Source organism: Protopterus annectens, chromosome 1.part1 (assembly GCF_019279795.1).
Source record: "Protopterus annectens isolate FY-2018-M chromosome 1.part1, PAN1.0, whole genome shotgun sequence".
Taxonomy (NCBI): Eukaryota; Metazoa; Chordata; order Ceratodontiformes; family Protopteridae; genus Protopterus; species Protopterus annectens.
In genome coordinates this window covers 106,265,786-106,290,825 of record NC_056726.1, presented here as the reverse complement: position 1 = coordinate 106,290,825, position 25,040 = coordinate 106,265,786, and positions in this window count along the sequence as shown.

Below are 25,040 nucleotides of genomic sequence, written 5' to 3'. Positions count from 1 at the left end.
TCCATAGTATTTGACTGCTCCATACATTTAGCATTTTATCTTAAACTACATCACAGTCATTGACTTACTTGCAGAGTTTTCTTTTAAAGAAAGATTTCCTACTTCTTGTAGCACAGGAGTATAGCATTTGCAACTCCTCCTGTTCTTTTTACCCTTTTTATGTTTGGACTTTGATACTTGTATGTCCATCTGACAGGACCTTTCATTATACTCATGAAATCATTATTTTCACTTAGACTCCACGATCATGCTACATTCTACATAAAGTATACCTGTGGCATTCTAACCACTACAGACTTTTACAATTGTTTCCAGAACTTAACGTTCAACACCTGTCTGCATGCCACAAAGTATACCTGTGGTACTCTGAATACTGCAGATGTTTTACAACTCTTCCTACAGCTTCACATTCCATACCTGTGTATATGCCGCAATGTATACCTGTGGTACTCTGAATACTGCAGATGTTCTACAGCTTCACATTCCATACCTGTGTATATGCCGCAATGTATACCTGTGGTACTCTGAATACTGCAGATGTTCTACAGCTTCACATTCCATACCTGTGCACATGCTGCAAAGTATACCTGTGGTACACTGAATACTGCAGATGTTTTACAACTCTTCTTACAGCTTCACATTCCATACCTGTCTACATGCTGCAAGGTATATTTGTGGCACTCTGAATATTGCAGACTTTTACAGCTGTTTATATAAAGTCAGGTTCTACACCTGTCTACATGCCACATAAAGTATGCCTAAGGCACACTGAATAGTGCAGACTTTTACATATATCTCTCTAACCTTAAGTATCACACCTGTCTGTTCCACTGTAATACAAGGCTCACCATCTTCCATTTAGCACAGTTCTTCCAGTCTGTCTCTATGATTTCAGACCCTGATTATCTTTATTGTTCTCTCTATTATTCACCTCTCTCTACCTCAGACGTTTCGGCTGAGCACCCTCCTTATGCTTCATAGAATCATTTGACTTTTTCAGGTCTGGTACAACAGTATGATTTTCTTGTGACATCTCAGAATGAGAAGCACATATTAGCTCATGCTTTTTTACTTTGCCGTTTGCTCCCCCCAAAAAATTGTTTTGGATATTACTTTCAGCATATACATTTTTACACTTAGTGGTAGTTCAAGCGCATCATGTGACATTCTCATTTCTTCCTATATCACAGTAACAAGGCCTACATTTATTTTGTATTTTCCTCATTGTCTTGTATGTGCTGGTCAAATGATTTAATTCACGTCCATTACATTTTTGCACTTCCTTATACATAGCCTTTTTTACACTGCCACTATTCAGAAGGATTTCAGGCTAGTGTTTTTTTTGGGGGGGGTTAGTGTTAATATCAGGAGAGAAAATAGTTTTCCTTTCTCGATATTATTTCTCGAGTTTTGTTTTCTGTGTTGTGTATGTTCAAATTTTTTTGCCAGTGTTTTCAATTCGACATTAAATTAGTTAAACCATACACAATAGAACCATATGTATATATATATATATATATATATATATATATATATATATATATATATATATATATCTGTGTGTGTATGGACGTGTGTGTGTGTGTGTGTGTGTGTGTGTGTGTGTGTATACATACAGTATATATATATATATATATATATATATATATATATATATATATATATATATATTCCTGTTAAGCGGTATAGACTATTTGTAGGCTTCTGAGCCCCAAGCCCTTCTGTGTTGGAGGGAAGCCTTCTAGCTTAGTTTTTTTCTTATAACTAGCCAGTTTTCTAGTTTCAGCACTCAAATCTGTTTCTTTGATCTCAGCACTTGTTCAGAAAAAAAAAATTTCATCTGCTTTTACTGTACTTGTGTTTCCACCTACTTTATTTTACTTTTGCATCATCTTAAAAGTACTCAATTGTATTTATTACTGCTTGGTGTAACTCATTCTAAGCCTTTTGGTTTAAACACTTGGGCTTCGGACCAGTTGTTTTGCACTGAGAGGGTTTGTGGTCTGCACTGTAGTGGCAGAACAGGTAGCTTACATCCTTCTAGGTTGGGAACTGCTGATTGAGGGCTCAGTGTATGTTATTCTAAAAGTGTATTAATTCTGGTTTAAGCACTTGGGCTTTCAGGCCAGTTATTTTACATTAAGAGGGTTCGTGGTCTGCACTCTTGTGGGAGGAGAGGCTGCACTCTGCCCTTCTGAGCTTGGAATTTCTGGTTAAAGACTTATCGTGCATGCATATCTGAACTGCTTCTTACTGAAGTTGGTGTGCCTTGTTTGCTGTGGCATAGACTGGATTCGGGCCTGCTGGATCTAGCTTTGTTTGTGTAACTTGAGCACTAATCCAGGCATTCTCTAAAGTATTCAATTGTATTTATTACTGCTTGGTAGTAACTTGATTAAAGTGTAGCTATCATTCTAAGTCTTTTGGATTAAGCACTTGGGCTTCAGACCAGTTGTTTTACATTAGGAAAGTTTGTGGCATGCACTGTGGTGGCAGGACAGGTAGTCCTTCTAAGTTGGGAACTGCTGATTGAGAGCCCAGTGTCTGTTATTCTTAAAATGTATTAGTTCTGGTTTAAGCACTTGGGCTTCAGGCCAGTTATTTTACATTAAGAAGGTTCGTGGTCTGCACTCTTGTGGGAGAAGAGGCTGGACTCTACCCTTCTGAGGTGGGAATTTCTGGTTAAAGGTTTATAGTGCCTGAATATTTTAACTGTATCTTACTGAAATTGGTACACCTTGTTTGCTGTAGCACAGACTAGATCCAGGCCTGCTGAATCTAGCTTTGTTTATATGCTTGTTGTTTGTTTGCTTGTTATTTCCCTGGAACGCTAATTCCACCTAATACGCGGCTTCTCAGCGCTTCTGTGGATCACTAGTGATATCTGCATTGCTTACTGTACTTATTTCCTTGTTTCACTTGAAAGAAAGTTACTGTTTGTCATTTTTGCATTTAAGTTAACTGTAACACATTGCACTTAAGTTACCTGGCACTTGCTCACTAAAGCAATTATATAAGTCAGCACTAAAAATTAAAAGCACTACACCCTCACTCCCCACTGGCTCTTGTTTTCAATTATAAAGGAATTCCCAATATTATTCTAGCATGTCCAAAGGTCAGTTGTCAATCTCTTCTCCGGTCCAGCTGGTGAATCTGGGAATCTTGAGGCAATGTTACAACTGCCTCATGTACACAGACAACCTTCTCCTCCTCCCAGCAAATTCCAACACATGTGAGAGATGCAACCATATAGCCAAACTGGAGGCTAAGCTCTCTCAACTCAGTACTGGCATAACCAGTCAGGAGGAGAAGGAAACCACACTCACTACAATTCCAGTCTCACATAGACCTACCATGACAGCAAACCAAACACATAATCACACAAAAACATACTCGGAGGCTCTAAATAAAGATCTACCTAAGCAGCAGAGACCTCCAAAGCAGACACCCAAGCAACCGCTACCCTAAAACAAAACACGTGCAACACATATCTCACAAAGCCAGTGTGCCAAACAGTCACAGCCCTTAAGACTAAACAACACACCTGATACACTTGTAATAGGTGACTCTATCATCAGGCACACTGACGTCCCGCTCACCAGGCTGAACAAGGAGAGGGTCACGGTGAGCAGCCTGTCGGGCACTAGGATCCGCCAAATAACACAAGCACTCAGGTCACTCCAAGGCAAGTACAAATATGACTCAGTCATTGTCCATGCTGGTGTGAATGACCTGAGACGTACCTCCCTGGACTACATGAAAAGAGACATAGAGGAGCTCTCTGAGCATGTAGCCCAGGCCGGTATGACCCTGACCTTGAGTAGCATCTTACCCTCACCAAGAATGATGCCACAATATGAAGACAAGATAATCAATTTCAACAATTGGCTTAAGTACTGGTGTCATTCAAAGGGGATCCAATGCCTGTCAGCTTGGGATGAAATGCTCGACAAGGCACGATGCTTCGCTAGGGACAGCTTGCACCTGTCACCCCTGGGCTTTCAGATATTGGCAAAGGCTCTTGCTACCCCCATAGTGCCTTTTTTAGGAAAGGCTCAGAAGACAAACCCACCTCCATATGTATCACAAGGGATAAGAAACTAAGAGTAATGCTACTCAATGCCAGAAGTCTAAACCTCAAGATGCACGCACTCGAAACTCTCCTTAGCATGGAGAACATCGACATCTGTGCAGTAACAGAAACCTGGTTCAGGGCTCCCAAGAGCACCCCAACACTACCAGGTTATACCTCATACCATGCTTTTCGGCCCCAAAACTTGGACCGAACCACAAAAGGAGGGGGAGTATCGATATTCATCAAAGATACCCACACCTCCAGGTTGGTGGCAAAGCACGAAGCATCAGAGACTATCCATGTGCAACTAACAGTGGGTAAAACTGCCTTCCAGTTTATAGCCTGCTACAGACCACCCTCCCAAACCCAGGAACCCCACTCGGCCTTCCTGAGAACACTGGAAAATATGAAGGTCTCTCCAAACACCATTATATTGGGCAACTTCAACTACCCAAACATAGACTAGGAGCATTACTCTAGCTCCAACACCCTAGCCCAAAGGTTCCTAGAATTTATAAACTCAAATGCTATGGAACAACTTGTTACCATTCCCACAAGAGGGGAAAACATACTGGACCTGATCATCACCAATATGGGGACTCTATGCTCCAGACCAGAAGTGTATCCCTCACTGGTAAGATCAGACCATAAACTAATCTCACTGGATATTCACATCCCGACCCCACCCCCTGCCCAGAAAACCACAGTGAAAAACTTCTCTAAAACAAATTTCACACTCCTCAAAACCGAGGTGGAATCCTTCAAAGCCCCCAGGCCTGTGGAAAATACGGCCCAGATCGCAGAATCCTTTATAAACGCATTCTATGAACACCTTCAGGAATGCATGGATCATGCGATCCCAAATAAAACCAAGACCCAATCCTCCAAAGGCAGACGTCCTGTCTGGTGGACTCCAGCCATAAACAAACTATACAATAGAAGGAGGAAGCTACTAAACGATAGAGCAAAATCCCAAAAAGGGAAGGCATCACTGATCAGTATTAGCAAAAAACTACAGGCACTCATAAAATTGTCTAAGGCCAGCTTCGAGAGAAAAATTGCACAGGACACTAAGGATAATCACAAGGCTTTCTTTAGTTATGTTAGGAACCTGGGTGGTAATTCCCAGATATGCTCAGAATTAGTCCAAAATGACAAAAAATACACCGAACCCACAGACATTGCCAACATCCTAGCTGACAGGTTCAGCACAAACTTCTCCCCCACCTCCCCACCAAAAGGGCAAATATCTATCCCAGCAGAGTGCTACCCCCCTGACATCTCAGATGCTCAGGTAAGAGCTGCCTTCTCCAAAGCAAAAAACACAGTATCAATGGGACCAGACGGGGTCCCGGGCTGTGTCCTACATGAACTCCAAGAAGAGCTAAACCCAAACATAAAACTACTGTTCAATCTCAGCCTTACTACAGGATATGTGCCCAAAGAGTGGCGTACAGCAACAGTGGTCCCTCTCCATAAAGGTGGTGCCTCAACGGATCCTGGAAACTATCACCCCATAAGCCTGACTAGCTTGGTCTGCAAAGCTATGGAAAGGATCATCATGGACCTCATAAATAAAGATATTGGGGACCTACAGACACTGGATCCTACCCAGTTCGGCTTTGTTAAGGGCAGATCCTGCCTCTTAAACCTGGTTGATTTCTTTGAAACAGTCACCAAGGCCATTGACAAGGGGAAGGTGGTCCACATAGCCTACCTGGACCTCGCAAAAGCCTTCGATACAATACCCCACTCGGGCATTATAGATAAGCTCACCAGCTTAAATATAAACCCCTATGTCACTAGATGGATTGCAAACTGGCTAAAGGACAGAACCCACATGGTTAGAATTGCTGGAGCCATGTCAGACTCCAAACCAGTTACAAGTGGTGTCCCACTAGGCTCAGTCCTGGGACCTCTCTTGTTCGGTATATATTTCTCGGAGGTACAGGCCAACATGGAAGGACTGTGGTTGACCAAGTTCGCAGATGACTGCAAACTGGGCGCCATAATCGACTCTCCAGCCGACACAAGCATCCTCCAAAAGGGCCCCATAGAAACAGACAACTGGTGCCAGAGCCATGGCCTCAAGCTAAATGCCAAAAAGTGTATAGTCATCCCCTTTGGCAAAAACAAAGTGTCCACAAATTACCACATAGGTGGTAATCCATTAAGTACAGAAGAAATAATTACGGACCTGGGGACCCAGGTTGATAGCAATCTCTCATTTGACAACCACGTGGCCAAAGTGGTTAGAAAAACATTTTATATAGCCCACCTAATCATGAAGGGATTCACATCTAGATCAGGGGAGGTCATCGTGCCCCTTTACTCATCCCTCATCAGGCCCATAATTGAGTACAATGCCCCTTTTGGGATGTACCTTACCAGACACCTGCAGCAACTGGAAAGACCCCAAAAGTACCTCACCAAGAGGATCAAAGGGCTCAAACAAATGCCATATGCTGCCTGGTTAAAGAAACTCCAGCTCTACTCAGTGGCATACCACCTGTTCAGAGGCGATCTGTGCCTGACGTATAAAGCCATGTCCAACCCAGAATTAATGGACATGCTGCACCTCAGAAAATCCAAATCCCATTGAGCTACACGCTCAAGAGACTTGAACCTCAGCACTGAAATAAATAGGACATGCTGGAGGGACAGATTCCTAACCCAGAGGCTCCCTTCACTCTGGAATAAAATCCCAGTCCAGGTTAGGCAGAGTCCCTCATTGACTCTCTTCAAGAGGAATCTTGATGAGTGGATGGGAGATCATAGGTTTACCCCGGGTATCACTTCTGTGTCACTGTTAGACAGAGGCACAGTATACTAACCTCGAAAAAGGGCATAGCAAAATAAATTTAGAATGGGTGGCGAAAGCCAAACACATTCTGGCTAGGCTTATAAATGCCCTAGGGCAGATAGCCTAGTATGAACCTATGAACCTATATATATATATATATATATATATATATATATATATATATATATATATATATATATATATTTATATACATATATACATACACTACATACACACACACACACACACACACACATATATGTATATACATACGCATACACACATGATACGCACAATCTTGCACACATGCTTATGTATGCATACACACACACACACACACATATATGCATATTTATATATACATATGTGTCTTATGTGTGTGTGTGTGTGTGTGTGTGTGTGTGTGTGTGTGTGTATGTGTGCGTGTGTGCATGTGTGTGTAGTTCAAAATGCTGACAGATGAAAATGCATACACTCAAATACATACAAAATGTATGTTGAATTTATAGCACAAAACAGTCTATCACTTTACTTCTTTGATTAATTTACAATAAAAATGGAGTAAAATAAAACAAACAAAACAAAAAACTGAACCATAGCAATGTCATAGAAAGTGGTTTGTCTGGATACTGATAATGTTACTGAAAGGGTTTTTCTAAGGTAAAGTGCAGGGTTAGGGTTGGTACAGAGACAGGGTTAGAGTTAGTATGCATTGGTAAGCTGTGTGTCAGTTGGCCACTGCTGATCTGGCCATCTAGTGTGGTTACCAATGTGGGTTTGCTGCTGAGGATGTTGGAGGACAGCTAATGTCCACAGTTCCTGGGTCCTTTTTGACAGATATCTAATTATGCCTATGCTGGCAGGAAATATCAACATTCTTCATTTCTTCCACTCATATAAAACAAAAGCTCTGGTTTTGAATGTGCCTACAGATTGAGTGACGTTTCGACTCTAACAAAAAATTACAGTGATAACTATGCCTAGCAGTCTTTTACCAGTGCACCTGCATTTATGCTTGCACACAGATACATGCACACACACACATACACATCCTTAGGGACCCTGTGAGTGAACTGACTGCCAGTAGCAGTCCTGCAAAGAGTTACAGAATCACCTTTCAGCAATCACACTGTTAATAACTATGCCTGTCTAGTTATCCAAAGTCAGCCTCTAAAGTACTGAAAATATTATTTCAGTGAAAATATGGCTCATTTATAGCACTATGACTATTAGTGAAACATCTTTCACCAGCACCTCTAATTTGCTACCTTCCATACATATCAAGACTTACTTACATAACCCATCATTCTGGTGATACCAAAAATACCCCTTCAACGGTGTCATTTTGAGAAAATGATGGGGCAGTACTTGACAATAAAAATAGCCACCTGGTACACCTACTTCAGCTTCACACTTGCAGTCTCACTCATGTAAATACCCATTACAATGATAGTGTGGGTGCTCTAACTCCCTGTGACAATAATCACCACTGTATGTCTTGTGGGTGACTGATTTAAAATGTTGATTCAGTTCTAATTCCCCTTTCATTATAATAAAAAAGGAAAACTCACCATCTATCAGCTGCAGTATTGCACCCATGCACAGGCCTTTTAAAAAGTGATACATGAAGATTTACACTCTCTCATTCTTGGCAGTCCCCTGTAGTGAAAACAGTTGAATACAATCCATTAGAGTAGATCACTAAAATAAAGAAAACAATGTTCATTCTGTGCAGCAATCGTGCCCCAGATTTCCTCCATGACATACAGACACAGAGACACATATACACATACTCAAACACAGTCTTAACTAACTGACCTTAGACTGCTTCTTCCAAAATTTGATTGATCATAATATCCTGGTTTCATGTTTCCAAAAACACCATTTATAAGGTGCTGCTTTAAGAAGTATTCAACTGTCATTGCCCAAAGCTCTCATAACTTTGATTTCATACAAAGTCCTCAAATTAATCTGGGGAATCACAAAGTATCCATAATGGACTCAGTTTCCACATTCAAAAAGATTGCTATTGAAGGTAAACATCAGAAGAAAACTTACTTGGGAACAAGCAGTCTCAGTATCCTTATTCATTTTCATCATCATTTTCATATGTATTGCTGCTGAGGTAGGTCAAGCATTTCAGTCAAGGAAGCCCTCAATTTATATAGGGTGGGAGTATTCTTATTGTTCAATTTCCTAATTATGGTAAGGTAGTTAATGTATGTTCATGTTTACTCCAAACTTATATATCAAGACAGACCCTAAAATAAAGGCTAGGGATAAATTACCTTCCTGGACACATTTCATCCAGCATCTCATGAAGAGTCCTGAAAAAAATGTTCGCCTTTGCACAATCCCAAAATATGCATGCAAGTGCTTATACCTGCTTCACAACAATGCTAACAAATCCAATCCATCATGGGATTGATAGTACAAGGCCTTGAGGGTCTGTAGAAACACTTGTGCAGATATTTCCAGGTGAAAATTAAAAAAATCTTAGATTTTGTTTTATAGTTCAGAGTCGAGCTATGTTGCTGCAGTTCCTCTGAATCAACTGAAGCCTCAAATGAACCTCCCAGTTTTGAACCAAGCCAGATGCAAGATATAATTCCCTGAACATTAACTGCTTACATAGCTGACCACTATCTATATAATTGTGTTTTCAGACTACATTTCTACAGTTAAAGTTAATTAAGCTGGTCCTTAGACTTTATTAATCTCATCTAAATGAAGTTGTCAAAATGTAGCCCTCAGTCTTCTATGAATCAATAAATGATCTCTCTCTTCTACAAATCTAGACTGAAACTATGGTCAGAATAAGAAATTCTCTTGTTCCTTTAATTATTCCTAGTACTGCGGTGGTGGTGCTGCGGTAGCGTTGTCGCCTCACAGTTAGACGTTGCCCGTTCGATTCTCAGAGCGTCTTCTGTGTAGCGACATGCGTGAATGGGCATTCCTTCGTTGAAGGTTGTGCATTAGGCCCAGCAAGCCAGTACGTAAAACTCTACTGACAATCATTAGCGGACCGGAGTTCCACTGTGGTGACCCCTAACTGGGAAAAGCCGAAAGAAACAAACAAACAAACTGAAAGTCATTGTTCCTACTCCACCCCCTTAGTAGAATGTCTACTGATGGTTTTCTTTGGAAACACTTTTGCAATAACTTCACAATATTTAGGATCCAAGTCACCCCAAGCAAATCAGGCACCTATGCTTATAAAATACACAGCATGTTTTTTCCTCCCCCATTCCAAATTCATCCAAGATAGATTTTTTTACAGCATTACATGTGAGGGATGAACCCAGGAAGAAATGCTGTAAATGAGCTACTTTCCAACAAAGTTGAAAGTCAGATAACACAAGTTCACTCTCAAGAGATCTAATGGGTTATATACCACATGGGTCCTTTTTTCTTGTCATATAAATCCCAGTATCATACTTTTCACAGTCTAGAAAACAATTCTTTGGATAAGAGTTTAGGATAGCTTGGAAATGATGCAATATCCAAGGTAAAGTAACACCTGAAGTGACTGGATCCTTGCATGTAATTCTAACAAAAAGTTTTCCATTTACAAAAAATATGTTACATAAGTGAGATTCTTGCATGTAATATTTACCATTTTTATTAAGCATGGGCTGTCCCACAATGCCACAGTTAATGAGGAAGGTATGTAAACTGTATTCTGAAAGTTTGATGCAAAACAGATAATTGCATTAAGTTATAAGCCTGAATTTTATTTGGTGGAAGTCCATTTATAACATTTCATACTTTAAGTTGTATGGTTTAAAGGTTATTATATCATATATGGTACTGTAGCTATTGTTGACATATAATTCTTCCCCTAAATGTCATTCTTAAGTCATTATGGGAACTCACCTTTATAGTACAGAGAATTATGGCTGGGTTGCCAGTCATAACAAGTTTGTTATAAGCTGAAGGACAGGATTTTAAGAACTATACCTTGAGTGTGAATGTTTTGAAATCTGTTTCACAAATACATAACAAAGTGAAGTTATGATCGGTGATCTGATCATAATCTTTTTGAGTTTCGTGGAACTTTCAGGTGCATCAGTTATAGTGCAGGAAGACACTCTGCTATTATTATAAGCCACAATTTAAAGAAGAAGCATAGAAAGTGAGCTCTCATCTCCGTGGCACAGTGCCTTCCTACACAGTAAGTGATGACTGTTCAAGCAGTAATGGTAAATATATGTCTAATTAATGATTCCAAGGACTGCCTTATATCAAGTACTGAATGCCACACTTCTATAAGAACTGTAATTTAGCAGTTTGCTGAATGTGCATAACATGTTTAAACAATTGAAGACATATGACCTGTTTTGTTGTACCATCCTCCTGTTCCATTAGATGTTTAAAGCCTTTGGCTGATTGGAAGTACTTTAGTAAGCTGTGGTTGTAATCTGCATGACAGCATAAAGTGTGTTATTACAGCTTTCCAAGCTATTGGCAGGTTTCTAATGAAGTTAAGTGATAACAGTTGCCCTTGTGATGGCATAAGGTTCACTTAATTATAACAGCAAGAATCATACATAAGCACTTAGATATAACAATCTTGCAGTGCATAGAGCATTGTTACTCTGCTCTAATATCAGGAAAAAGGTGAAATTGTTCAGCTGTAGCAAAAAATTGTAACTGCACTTGAGGATGCTAACAAAAGTTTGTTAAACACCTCTTTATTAGGTCTTATACTAGGAACAGTGACAGAAGATAAAATAGTCTTTAATAGCTGTTAGGACTCACTCGTCACATTTATAAACAAAACGTATGACAGAACAAAGTATTTAACAACTTTTAAAAGGTGTTTTACTTTCTGCCAGAGGGGTACTTCATTTCTGTATGCTGTAACACTCAACTATCCCTGATTTTGTGGAATATTAACAATTTTACCTCATATTTTTTCCTTATCCCTTTTAAAATATTTGATTTTCTAGTAAATCACCATGGATTACAGCCAATATTACCAGTCATTAGTTTCGTACTTCCTATTAATCAGAAAATGTGTGTTAATTAAAAACCTGCTGTTTTTATATGAATAACAGCAATTTTTAAACACTGCCCATGATGTTGACTGTTACTGTTATGCAGCTGCATTGTGTGCCTTCACAGTGTTAGTCAGAATCCCAGAGGTGCAAGGTGTTATGGAGCACAGTCTGGAGATTACTAAACCTGCCAGGGATGGCCAAAAGTAAATGAATTACTAAATAATGCAAAAGCTGTTTATAGCACAACAGCATTTTTTTTGTACATAGGGCTTTTTTCTGGTTTCCTTTTGCAGGAGTTGAGAAGGATGCCACAGCTGCTGGCTCTATACGGAAGCCACAGTTGGCTTTCTGCAGCAGCTGTAGCTGCAGCCACTGTGTGCTGCAGGCATTTTGCCTGCGATTTTACCACAGCATTCTCACACACAAACACAAAGACACACAGACACACACACACACACACACGCACACACACACACACACACACACACACACACACACACACGTATCATACATATTGCACAGAGACTCATGCATGTATTTACACACCAAATTATTTGTAAGAATCAGCTCATAAAGATACTAAACTGAAATGCAAAAATTAATGGTGATGGTCTGTGGTTAAAAGCAAACACTAATGCTTATGCATCTGGCATTGCACATGAAAATAAACCTTGATAATTAACATGAGATGCATAATAATGGTATAATTGGCTCAGCACAACTCATGTTGTATGAGAGAATGACAGCACAGCAGTAATAATTGCCTACAGCTTCATTTATTTGTTGTGCACATAAGCGTGTGTGTGTGTGTGTGTGTGTGTGTGTGTGTGTGTGTGTGTGTGTGTGTGTGTGTGTGTGTGTGTGTGTGTGTGTGTGTGTGTGTGTCTCAGTGGTGGTTGTGTGTGTGTGTGTGTGTGTGTGTGTGTGTCAGTGGTGGTTGTGTGTGTGTGTGTGTGTGTGTGTGTGTGTGTGTGTGTGTGTGTGTGTGTGTGTGTGTGTGTGTGTGTGCTCGCCCCTCCATGTGCGTGTATATTTTCCAAGTGAATTGGATTATATCTTAGTCCTTTGTTTCCCCAACATAACAGAATTGTTGTTGTTATTGTGTCTTTCGGCTTTTCCCGGTTAGGGGTCAACATAACAGAATAAAATTCAAAATATGTCCTGTAGCAGCATATGTAACAAGAAAGACACTCATTAATTAGTGTAGGCAAAGCAGCCAGCCAAAAGCAATGATGCAGTAGGTTACCAAGATTTTACATGTATAAAAGATTAGAGACCATGTCTCACTTACTGTTTCTTTTTGCCTATACATTTCAATACAACCTTCATATATGTATGAACTTGTAATAAAACATCACTTCTAAATTCCTGGGCTGTAATACACAAACTATGTGCAGTAACAAACAGCAGACAGTGTTAGCAATATATCATGATACATATTTTAAAATGCTCAGTAATTTTAACCCCAGACTCTACCTCCATATATAACACAGGTACACTGCAGCTACATGATACAATTGCTATAAAAAACTAATTTCCTTTACTATAGAGGGACTGGTTCTCCTGTAGATTCATGCTTTCCAAACATTCCATTCAGTCACAATAAGAAGCAGTCCTGCCGTTGTCACTTTTTGTTATTGACAGCCTTCTGTATTTTTGACCACACCCTATAAAGTGTTGACTAAAGTTTCCAAAATTCATTAAATGAGTTATTGACACTACTGGCTGACTCAAATTCATACCAATCAGCTGTCCATTATTTCACAGAATGTCCACATTTTTGCCTCATATTTTTGGTATGTTCCCAAAGAATTTGTGGTTTTCTGGCAAATCATCAAGGACTAAAGTCAGTACATAATGACAGACATTTGAGTTTCAGAATTCATATCCTTCAGAAAATGCATAATAACTCAAAACCCATTATTCTATCAACTTTATAAATTTATAAAAGCAATATTTAATATCTGTCCTCTTTTGGGGCCATTGCCCTCCCATTAGTTTTGTCTACATTTCTTGTTGTAAGAAGTTGAAAGGTACGCCCAGACTAAATGTGTCAACAATCAGAAACTAAACAATGTAAATGCAGATCTACATCTGGACTGCAGAATCTACATCTGGACTGCAGAATCATTAGTCCATCGGACAAATGCGTCAAAAGTGAATAAAAGTATGCCAAGTGACACGTTTATAGCAGTTGCTCTCTCATCTACTGCAAAAAAACAGTTGTGTGTATTTGGTCATTATAAATCTGTGCTGTCCATGTGAATGATTGCATTCTAATGGCAGAAACAGCTATTTCTCCACATGGATTACTAGACTATTTGATCTTTTTTCTTTAAACTTCTTTTTAAGAATTTGAAGATGACAGAACTACAAAAAACACTAACACTTAACATGAGCAATAGTTAAGTAGCAATAATAAGAAATTAATCCTTTGAGGAGGGTATATTAGACATTTTACATACTTCATATCAGACACTTGTATGAGTTATGTAATTCTTCTTTAAAGCATAATGTGTTATAATAAAAACTTCATCCTTAAAATGTGAGCTTTCAGAATATTTTAAATTACATTCATTTTCATAATACTGTTACAAGAACTTGATGCAATATCTAACAAATCCCAGTGACACACTGAAGAATATTATGTTCAGTTTTCATAGCCTTGCAGTAGATTTCTCCTTCTTTTTGGTTAGAGGGCAATGTGTCATTAGTTCCTTTAAGGTTTGCAATCAATCTTTGTGACATTTTGCACTGCAGAGAATTCTGAATTGACAGCCTAAGTCACCCTTTTATTAGCTGCCACTGACACCCTGTAAAGATCAAAAGAATGCTTTCAGCTTTCTCAGAGAATACAGCCTTAGAATAAGAACCCTAATGCTTTGTTTGGTAAAAATGGCAGCAGTGACACTGTTGTGAAAATGAATCATACTTTTCCCACATTACTACTCCATATTTAATAAGATGCATAAAATCATTAATGGCTATATACAATACACCCTTTAGACTGTATATGCTGCAACTGACAATATTTAAACTAAGGCAAATGTACTTACACATTTTGGGAAGAGGAAAACAACAAGACACAAAATAATATAAAGTTAGTATAGCAGCATACGTAGGACTCATAATGTACCATATATATTTTAACAAATATTTCATGTTTCTAGTGTAACTGAAAGTCTGTATTGAAGAAGAGTCCACTGTATTGTCTAAATTGTCTTGCTTGTTTTTATTCTATTTATTTTTCCTAAAGCTGAACCAGTTCTCTTCTGTCCATTGATACTTACGTGGTAGAATAAAAACATATTCTGTCAGCTGCTGTTGCAATACCAGAGAAAATTTGCACCTGGTGAGTGAGGAACAAAAACAAGTACTTATTCAATAGTGTAATAATGTTTTCCTCAGCAATGGGGGGGGGGGGGGGAGAGTTATAATTCTTATTACAGTAAGAAAGAAAGCCCAGAATTCTTCTACTCTAGAAAACATAACTGTCATCTTAGTTTTAATATTACATTGATGACAAGTAGGTCTGTATGGAAAGCTAATATTTTAACTGAAGAACATTGAGTGTGGAACATAACCCTTGGAGAAGAGAATACCATGCAGTAATTGAATGAAACTTGCACAAAACTTTAAATGCAATCACACTCTAGATTTCATATATGAAGATGTCATCTTTTTAACTAAATATAGTGCAAACATGCACTAAACAGATATTTGATTATTGTATTTGCACTGCTGTTGATTTGCTACTGTTTACTGCTCCAAATCATATTTGTTACTGATGTGCTGTTTCAGAATTGCAGACCTGTGAGCTACTGCCATATAAAGTGACAGGCAAAAAAGTGGTGCTAAAAGGTACGCAAAATACTCAGTGAGATCTGAAGCACAGTCAAGTAGTAATCGCTGTAAACTGATGGACCTTAATGGAATTAGAAGGTAAACACTTGCTAAATCACTTGCCTGCAGATGAATGGATATTATATAAAGATGAGGGTAATAGGGGCTAAAGCAAAAAAAAAAAAAAAAAAAAAATAGTCAGTGCAAAACATTAGAAAATAGTAGGTTTGTAAAGCTTTGCAATGGCATGATGCAGAATAAACACTGGTATTTTTATTTCACTATGTTTACCAGAGAAGTCTGACTGGACAAAGACCCTTTTCATTTAGATAAGCTGTTAGTTAAAATATACAGCAACACTCAAGATTATGTAACTTAACAAGTGATGCTACGGTACATGCACTATATAGTATTTTCAGCATATTAAGCTCAGACACATCCATAGAATGGTTTACAATCAATCCCATGCTCGAGGCTTGGAAAGTTGAGTCTAGCTGTGTGAGCCCCACATTCTGACTCTCAGAATGTCAAATACTGACACTGCCAACTGACTAAGCATGCCCCCTTCGAACCCATGTTAGAGCTTGATTCTGGGCCAGGAGCAGTAGCGAGATTCAGTATTTCAAATACTTTCCGTGCTTTGCTGGTATTCACATGCTGAATTTCAAGGAAGGTTCTGGTGAATGCCTGACTCGACTTTCCAAGCATTGGGCATTCAACAGTAGACCTTACGGAATATAATACATAACAGAATGTATAACTCATAGTAACCATTTGAAATATCAGGACCTGTAGAGAGAGTCATGCAATATGGAGACTGAATGCCCGAAATATTGGATTTACATATACTAAGCCCAATATGCCATTTCTCAGAATATTCCCTTTTCTCTGAGGTATGGCAATCTCAGAGTTGGTATATATAAGTACAGAAGGTGTTGGGAACTTGACCCCGCACATGAGTGGTTTGGGGGACTTGCCCCCCCCAAAACGGACATTTAAAGGAGAAGAGTGATTTTTGAAAATTGCTTGTCTCCTGTGTTTTCAGTATTTTTTTCAGCTTGTTGACACTTGGCATTTCAAGTGTCAACATTTCAACAGGGAGCCATAGCTCACAATCCAATAGAGCATTCAGCACTTTTGCAATGTATGTATACACTTCCACTGTAATATTAGCATGCAGGCGGTAGCTAAGACATATGCATATTTTATCCTTCAGTTAGATTCACCATAGACATGTAACTAGGACATTACAATAGTTACATTTTAGAATTTAGTGATAATTGTTTGCTTTAACTAATGGAAGTGGGGGGTTACTTATGGGAATAGTCCAAGGGCAGTACTATTACACTTATATATTCTTAGTTCTGATTATTTTACTGATATATTGTTATGGTACTAAATGACAGGGAGCTAGTCTGGGGTGTTGGATAAGGCAATAAAAAAGTATGGAATAAAAAAGGTAATATAATTGGTATAATGGTTAATTATGCTAACACGTCTTCCTAACAAGATATGACAGAGCTCAGCAAAGAAGACAGAAGAGATGCTGATGTTTTTAACATGAACCAAACTCTGTATTTAAAGATGCTGTTAAAATTCAAAGATGACACCAAATCAAAGGACAGCATCATGGTACTTAGGCAAAATACTAGAGAGATCTCATGTCCAGTCCCTTGTTATTAAATGAATTAATGCTGTTTTTCTTACAAATTACGATTAGTCTGTATTGTATAGACCAGGTTTCAAAACTAAGAGACTGTTACAAACTGGGAGAAGTTCAGAAGGGAAGAAATCACTGGTGATTTAGGACTTGTTGCATGCATGCAGTAATGATCCGTGAACATAAGGATAACAGAACACTAAGTAAAAAAATCAATGTACATGTACACAGCTATAGTACTATAGATGTTATTATCAAGACTGATGTAACTGTAGAGTATGCAGTCTGTTTTATACAGATCAAATAAGATGTTTTAAATCAGAGTATTGCAGTTACTTGCTAACTTTGATTTAGACACTGAGTTTTGCCAGACATAAATAAGAGCAGGTTTTCTCTAATTAAACAGTTTACATGTTTAGCTATGCATTCATAATACCATAGCTAGCGGTTGCAAAAGGAGCTGAAACTGAAAACTAGATACAGAGATATCCTACAGAGGGTGAATGCAGATGTTAGTGTGGCACAAATGGTAGAACATCTGGCAATGAGCATGAATGGAGTTAGTTGTAGTCTCATGTGAGGAGTGAGGTCATACCTGAAAGGCACTATCACATAAGAGGGCATTGGACTGGTGAAGTGTACTGTCCTGTGACCCTTCTGTAAGTCTGTGTGCAGTGCTGGAAATAAGGGAACCTTTGAGTATTAACTATCAGAAAGGTGGAAGAAATCAATTAAAACCAATGTAAAACAAACTCATATTTTAGACACAAGATCAGTAGGAAATAGAAATGCAAATATCTAATATGGTAATATTTATTTATTTATTTATTTGCAGTTTGTTTACCAAGATAGTCCATTGGGCCACAAATGTCCCGTTTTCAATGGAGTCCTGGGGCGGAAAGCTCCAGAAGGTTGATTACATAATACAAAGTAGGAACAAATTTAAAGTACACATTAAAAACACATTTGTCACACATTGAAAACATAATTATGCAGAAATACAGCAAATAAGAAAAAACAAGTAGGAAGAAAATATGTATTTACAAAGAGTTTCATTAAAGATTGTCTCTTAGAACAAGCATCTGGATTAATAGTGGGTAGTATTTGTTATATGGAGTAACAAAAAAGTGCCAGTTTAACTCGCTCTAGTGTTTCTAGTGTTATAGAAGCAAGAGCATTACTGGGTCTACAGGAGGGTTGGAAGATTAGGAAGAAAGTGTAGTAAAAATTAGGTAGGGTAAGAGCATGAGCATATCCATTGTGAGGTTAGGTATGAGTGAAGTGAGGTTTTGAACAAGGAGAGACTGTTTGTAGTGCGGATGGAGGCTGGAAGAGAGTTCCAGAGGCGTGCTAGTGAGAAGGACATCAGTTGATTTCCAGCTGGACATCAGTACAGATGTATATTTTCTTATGCTTCTCCTGGTACTAATAATGCAACTCCTGAATATGTAACTCCTAAATATGTAAACAAAGATAAATAAATTATGTAAGGACTCATACGTAAAAATAAGTAAAGTTTGCAGTGCAAACTGATTTGTCCCAGTTGCTGTTTGACAGGTTTAAAGGACGGTGATGTCCCTAGTAGTTAGGAGGCCATCAATATTTAAATTCAAAATTGGGTGGCTTCTGGCAAACTTGTCAAGTTGGCTAAGGACTCATTTGTTCCCCTGTTAGTATTCATGGTTTTTAGTCTTGCTGCTCATTATTTACATAACTTTTGTGATACACAGACCTCCCAACCATCATGAATTACTCGTTTTTTACCGAGTTTTGGGGTCCAAATGAAGGGGTGCCACGATTCCTGAGTGGCACCCCTTCATTTCCGATTTCTTTGCTTTTTTTTACATTTTTTTAAAATTTTCGCGCTGTCGGAGCTGACGTCATCACGTGCGCGATGACATTAGCTCCGTCAGCACTACCAGCCAGTCGGAATTGAGCTCACGTCATCATTTCCGGCTGGCTGCGAGAAGTTGCTGCTGCCGAGAATTTGAAAAGTTGCTTTGCCCATAGGAGGATAGTCCATTAAAAAAACCTATTGAGTCGGAGTCCGGGGAGGAAAAACAAAAAAACAAAACTACAGACTAAGGTATGTACAATAGAAAAAGCTCCAAAACAAACAAACAGACAAGGTACATACAATAGATTACTAATTTATTATTTTATTCATTTATTTGCAGTTGGTTAACGAGGATAGTCCATTCATTGGGAAATAACATACCCATTTTTGGAGTCCTGGGGAGAAAAGCCCAAAAAAAAACATACAGACTAGGTACATGCAATAAAAAAAGAAAAAAAACAACAAAACACACAAGGTACATACAATAGATTACTAAAGTGTGGCATTTTGGACAGAAACGCTTGCGAGAGGGGCTTAATTAATCAAGCTGCTTTCCTCCCATTCATTTTTAATCTGCTGCCTGCAAGAGGAAGGGACTTGCTGGGACTATGCTGCCTAATGGTAAAATCTGTTGCCTGCCCAAGCTGCTTTGTGGCTTTGCTCTGCTGCCGTTTGTGCTGAACTTAGGTAATGAATGCTATTCCTTCAAATTGGTGAGATTTTGCAGGAATGCTCCTACACTGTTCTCAATGTTTGCTCCATCTGTCCTAAAATTAGAAAATGTTTTCAGAAGTTCTAAGCTAACAGTACCATAATTTAAAAAGTGTCCATAATTTGGGTCATTTTCCCTAATTATATTTTCTTTATCCTTAAATCTGTAGCTCAGAATTGAGACTGTTACTACTTGTGTTCACTAATGTATTCTTTATTTATGTTATAATTTTGTTAGCTGAGTTAGTCCCACTAGGGCAACAACCTGTTTTTCAGGACTGACCTGAGATGGTCCTCATACTAACTAGGGGGATTTAGTCAGAGAACATGGGGGAAGTTGACTTATTCTTTTTTAGATAAGTGGTCTGGGATCTTTTACAGTCACTTGAACTGCCACCAGCTCAGGCAGTGGAGCTGACAAAACTAGGATTTTGCTGTCTGTGAAGAGTGTGGTTAGGGCTGATATAACTCCCAAAGTGCAACCAATATTTTATAACTGGAGTTTTAATGTGGAAAGCCTAGTAAACTCTGAGATGCATTTCAGGTGCATGATTTAAAATATACTTTTAAAATCTGTATTAGATATCAACAGTAAAGCAAAAAATGTTGGAATGTTTTGAAGTACAGAGGTATAAAAGAGCTTTGCCTAGTAATAAGAAAATGAGAAATGCACCTTGATCACAAGAAGTCTAATCTTTAGTCAGTATCTTTAGTAGAACTCTCACTAGTTCATGTTAAAATATTTAAAACTGATTTGTCTGCTTCTAAGGCTAACAATGTAGTAAGACATATAACATTTGTGATACAAAAAAGCAGGAAGTAATGTTTTAATTTGTTATAAGTAGTGTGGTAATGGGTAACCTGCTATATTCTATGCCACAAACACTGAAAGTGCTACTGTCAGCAATGTGAAAGCTGAAAGGTATGCTTTATATAATGTAGTTCCTGACAAGTGTGATAAAAACTGCATCTAGGATAATTGAGCCTGAGTTAGCTCTGTGCCACTGTGTTACAACCAACCTAGTAAAATGTGATAAATATTTGAAATGCTCAGATATGGAATGTGAAGACTTTATGAATGAAAATGCAGATTTATATACAGCAAGTCCAAGATTACCATTTCTTAGAATATTCCCTTTTCTCAATGGCATGGCAGTCTTGGAGGTGTGTGTGTACATGTGTGAAAATGCCCCAATGTAATACACCTGGTGGTTAGTGGTATTCAGGCTCAAACCCTGTACCATTGGTACAGGGTAAAAAGAGCCTAAAGTCCTTAGCCACCACCATTTCTCAGCTTTGCCACATGTTTTTGTGCTAAGAGTTGAGAGCTATGGTGACAACAGAATTTGTATTCCCCCATTATTAGTTTTGTTGTTTGTCCAGGTTTTATGGTGAGTGAGAACTTAGTTGTATTTACTATTCCCCCATTATTGGCTCAGTCTTGCTATTGTTTAAACTGCTGATTTAGCATAGTGGTATGTTGCACTGACTGTAGTGTATAGTGTTGTGGGTTCAAGACTTGCCAGTAACATGCATGGTAATAACACAACATTTTATTCTAGCAACTTTCCAGAATTATCCAAGCAATGTTTAAAATGTGTCCCTGGTTTTTGACCCCCCCCCAAAAAAAAAAACTAAAATTGAAAATAAGTGCGAGAAGCTGTGCAAGATGTCTATGGCTGTCATTCTGTTTATAGTTCAGGTGTGGAAATAGACTTTTAGGATAGAAATGTTCTGAATTGGGCAGTTTTGTAATTATTGGTTCATGCATTTTCTTTCATTACCTACAGTACAGCCTACTGGGAAAATGTTCATTCAAACAATACATTTAAAATGTGGTCTGTCTAACAAGTGCACTGTTTTATGCAAGGAATATAACTTAATAAAGTCAGGTGTATCAAAGAAAAGAACACATGTATGTTTCTTGTTTTGTGTGCAAGGGGCCAATGATTTGAAAACAGCCCAAAGGTAATCTTTATCCACCACTGGCCAGATGCATTTTCTTTGGATGTGATGTGGGTTTCAATGCTGTTTCAATTAATGTGAGTTTCAAGGACAGAGAAGTTTTAATGCAAAGTCTATTTTCATTGTGAGACAGTATTGCTTTGTTTATCATATGTCTGTTAGTGTTTGTGCATTGATGTGCCTCAAAATATAAAAATAAAATGCAAATAATCATTGTAGAAGTAAAGCAGTATGCACACATTAGTGTTTATAGTAAATGGGGCGAAATAGCCAGGTAACGGGACATGGGAATGGCTGCAGGGGGACTCTAGTGCCATATTTTGGTTGTCTGTTCTTCAGTTTGTGTTCGAAAGTTGGTATCCCACAATTCCATTGGAGTGGGTGGGGTTATGTAATTATGTATGCAAATTAGATGTTAATCAGTGTACAGATTTGTACCTATTTTTCATGGCCCTTGTCCAGATTTTTGATGTTTCCAGGTTGAGAGGTATGGTGATACATTCTGTTACGAATGCAATCAGAATCAGACTGTAAATGTCTGATTTAGTATTTTGCATTTTTGTTTTTTTATCTTTTATTTATTTGTTAACCAGATAAGCCTATTGGGCCAAAGTGTTTCTTTCCTAGGAAGAGAGACCCAGGAGTAATGTTTGATTAAAGGACTTGTTCAGAATCAAGTACTATACAAGTTAAAATCAAGAGAACCAACTCAGGATTACAGGATAAAGCTGTTTATCAGATCATTGCCTTCATCTCCTGAGTTAAACTTTAAGTATGCTCGTAATTTTAAATATTATAATGCCTAGTTTCAATAGATTGGATGTTATACAGTACAGATTTCTAGTAGAATTCCCTCTGATTAAACACTTAATGGAAGCTAGAATCTCATTTTCACTGTTTATGCTATGCACTGATAATTCAAACATCCATATTTTCAAAGTGCAGCAGCTCACATGTCACAAAGTGTAAGGGATGACATTCTGGTTGCTGCGAGTAAAAAGACTTCACAATCTTTAATTTCTCCAAGTTTTTTGGGTTTCTAATACCATGATGGCAATGGACCCCATTCCTAAATCAAAGTATAATTAAAAATCATGAAATTAGTATTGTTTCAATCTTTGATGTTAGCTAAAAAGCTGTTTGCAGCACCCACAATGTGCCCAGAACTGACTCCTTCTGCAATTCATAGGTTCATAGGTGGGTACTAGACTAATGGCCCTGGAGCCTTTACAAGGCTAGCCTATAGAAGTGCCCTGGCATTGTGCCGCTTGACGTTAGTTCCCAGTGCCTATATCAAGTAGAGACACTGGAGTGATCCCCGGATGAACTTTCTATTACCCATCCACTCATCATGATTTATCTTGAAGAGGGACAGCGAGGTGCACTGCTTGACATGTATGAGAAGTCCATTCCAGAGAATGGGCAGTCTCTAGGTGAGGAACCTGTCCCTCCAGCATGTTCTGTTGATTGTGGTAATGAGGTTTTTGTCTCTGGAGCATGTAGTGTGGATATTGGGATTTCTTTAGCTATAGCATTTCTAACAGAGCTGGGTCAAACATGGCTTTGTAAGTCAAACAGAGATTGCCTCTAAGTAGGCGATATGAGACAGAGAATAGCTGGAGTCTTTTGAGTCTGTCCGTGTAGGATATATGTTTAATGCCTAGGATCCTCTTCATGAGGTACCTCTGTGGCTTCTCCAGCTGTTGCAGGTGTCTAGTGAGGTACATCCCAAATGGAGCATTATACTCGATGATTGGTCTAATGAGGGAAGAGTAGAGAGAGGCGATGACCTCTTTTTTCCTGGATGCAAAACCCTTGGTAATGAGATGTGCCACACAGAAGGACTTTCTGACCACAGTGACAATATGGTGGTCGAAGGAGAGGTTGCTGTCAACCTGCATCTCCAGATCTCTTATAATGCTTTCACTGCTCAGTAGGCTGGCATCAATGTGGTAATTAGTGGGAATTGAGTTTTTTTCAAAGGGGATGCCAACACATTTTTTTGAGTTAAGCTTAAGGCCATGGTTTTGACACCAGTCATTGGTCTCAGTGAGGCCTTTCTGTATGATGTTTGCTTCACTTGGCGAGTTAATAATGGCTCCCAGCTTGCAGTCATCTGCGAACTTGGTCAGCCAGAGTCCCTTTATGTTGGCCTGGACTTTAGAGAAGTAGATGCCAAACAGGAGAGGACCCAGGACCAATCCCTGTCAGACTCCACTTGTGACTGGTTGGCAGTCTGACTTGGAGTCCGCTACTTTTACACTGTGTGTTCTATCTGTGAGCCAATTTGCAACCCGACTAGTGATATAGGGGTTGATGCCTACTTTGGTGAGTTTATCAATAATCCCTGAGTGAGGAATGGTATCAAAGGCCTTGGCCAGATCAAGGTAGGCTGTATGCACTGCCTTACTTTCATCCACAGCCCTGGTGACTGACTCAAAGAAGTCAACCAGTTTGAACAGGCATGATCTCGCTTTCACAAAGCTAAATTGCATGGGGTGTAGAGTTTGGAGATTTCCTATATCTTTGTTAATCAGATCTATGATGAAGCACTCCATAGCTTTACATATCAGACTCATCAGGCTAATGGGGTGATAATTTCCAGGGTTTGTAGTCACTCCCCCTTTATGGAGAAGGATGACTGTAGCAGTATGCCATTCGGTAGGGACAAAGCCTGAGCTGAGGCTGTGACTGATCAGGGCACACAGATGTAGTGCCAGTTCACTTTGTAGTTCATGTGGAACACAGCCAGGAATATTATCAGGTCCCATGAAGCTGTATTCTTGGCCTTGGGCAATGCAGCTTTAACCTGTGCTGCAGTAATGCTGGGTGCCTGGCATTCTTCCGTTATTATGATTGGTCCTATGGGGGGGAGAGGGGTAAAGTTGGCACTGAATCTGTCGGCCAGTATGTTGGCAATATCTGTTGGCTCAGTATAGGAGGTACCATTGTGCAGTAGCTCAGAGCAAATCTGGGTATTGCCATGGAGATTCTTGATATAACTATAATAGGCTTTGTGATTGTTTTTAGTGTCTGCCTCAATTCTTCCTTCATAGCTGGCTTTGGAGGATTTGATGAGGGATCTCAACTTTTTGTTGAGGATAATAAGGGAGTTTTTCCAGTCTTGGGACTTCACCTTTTTC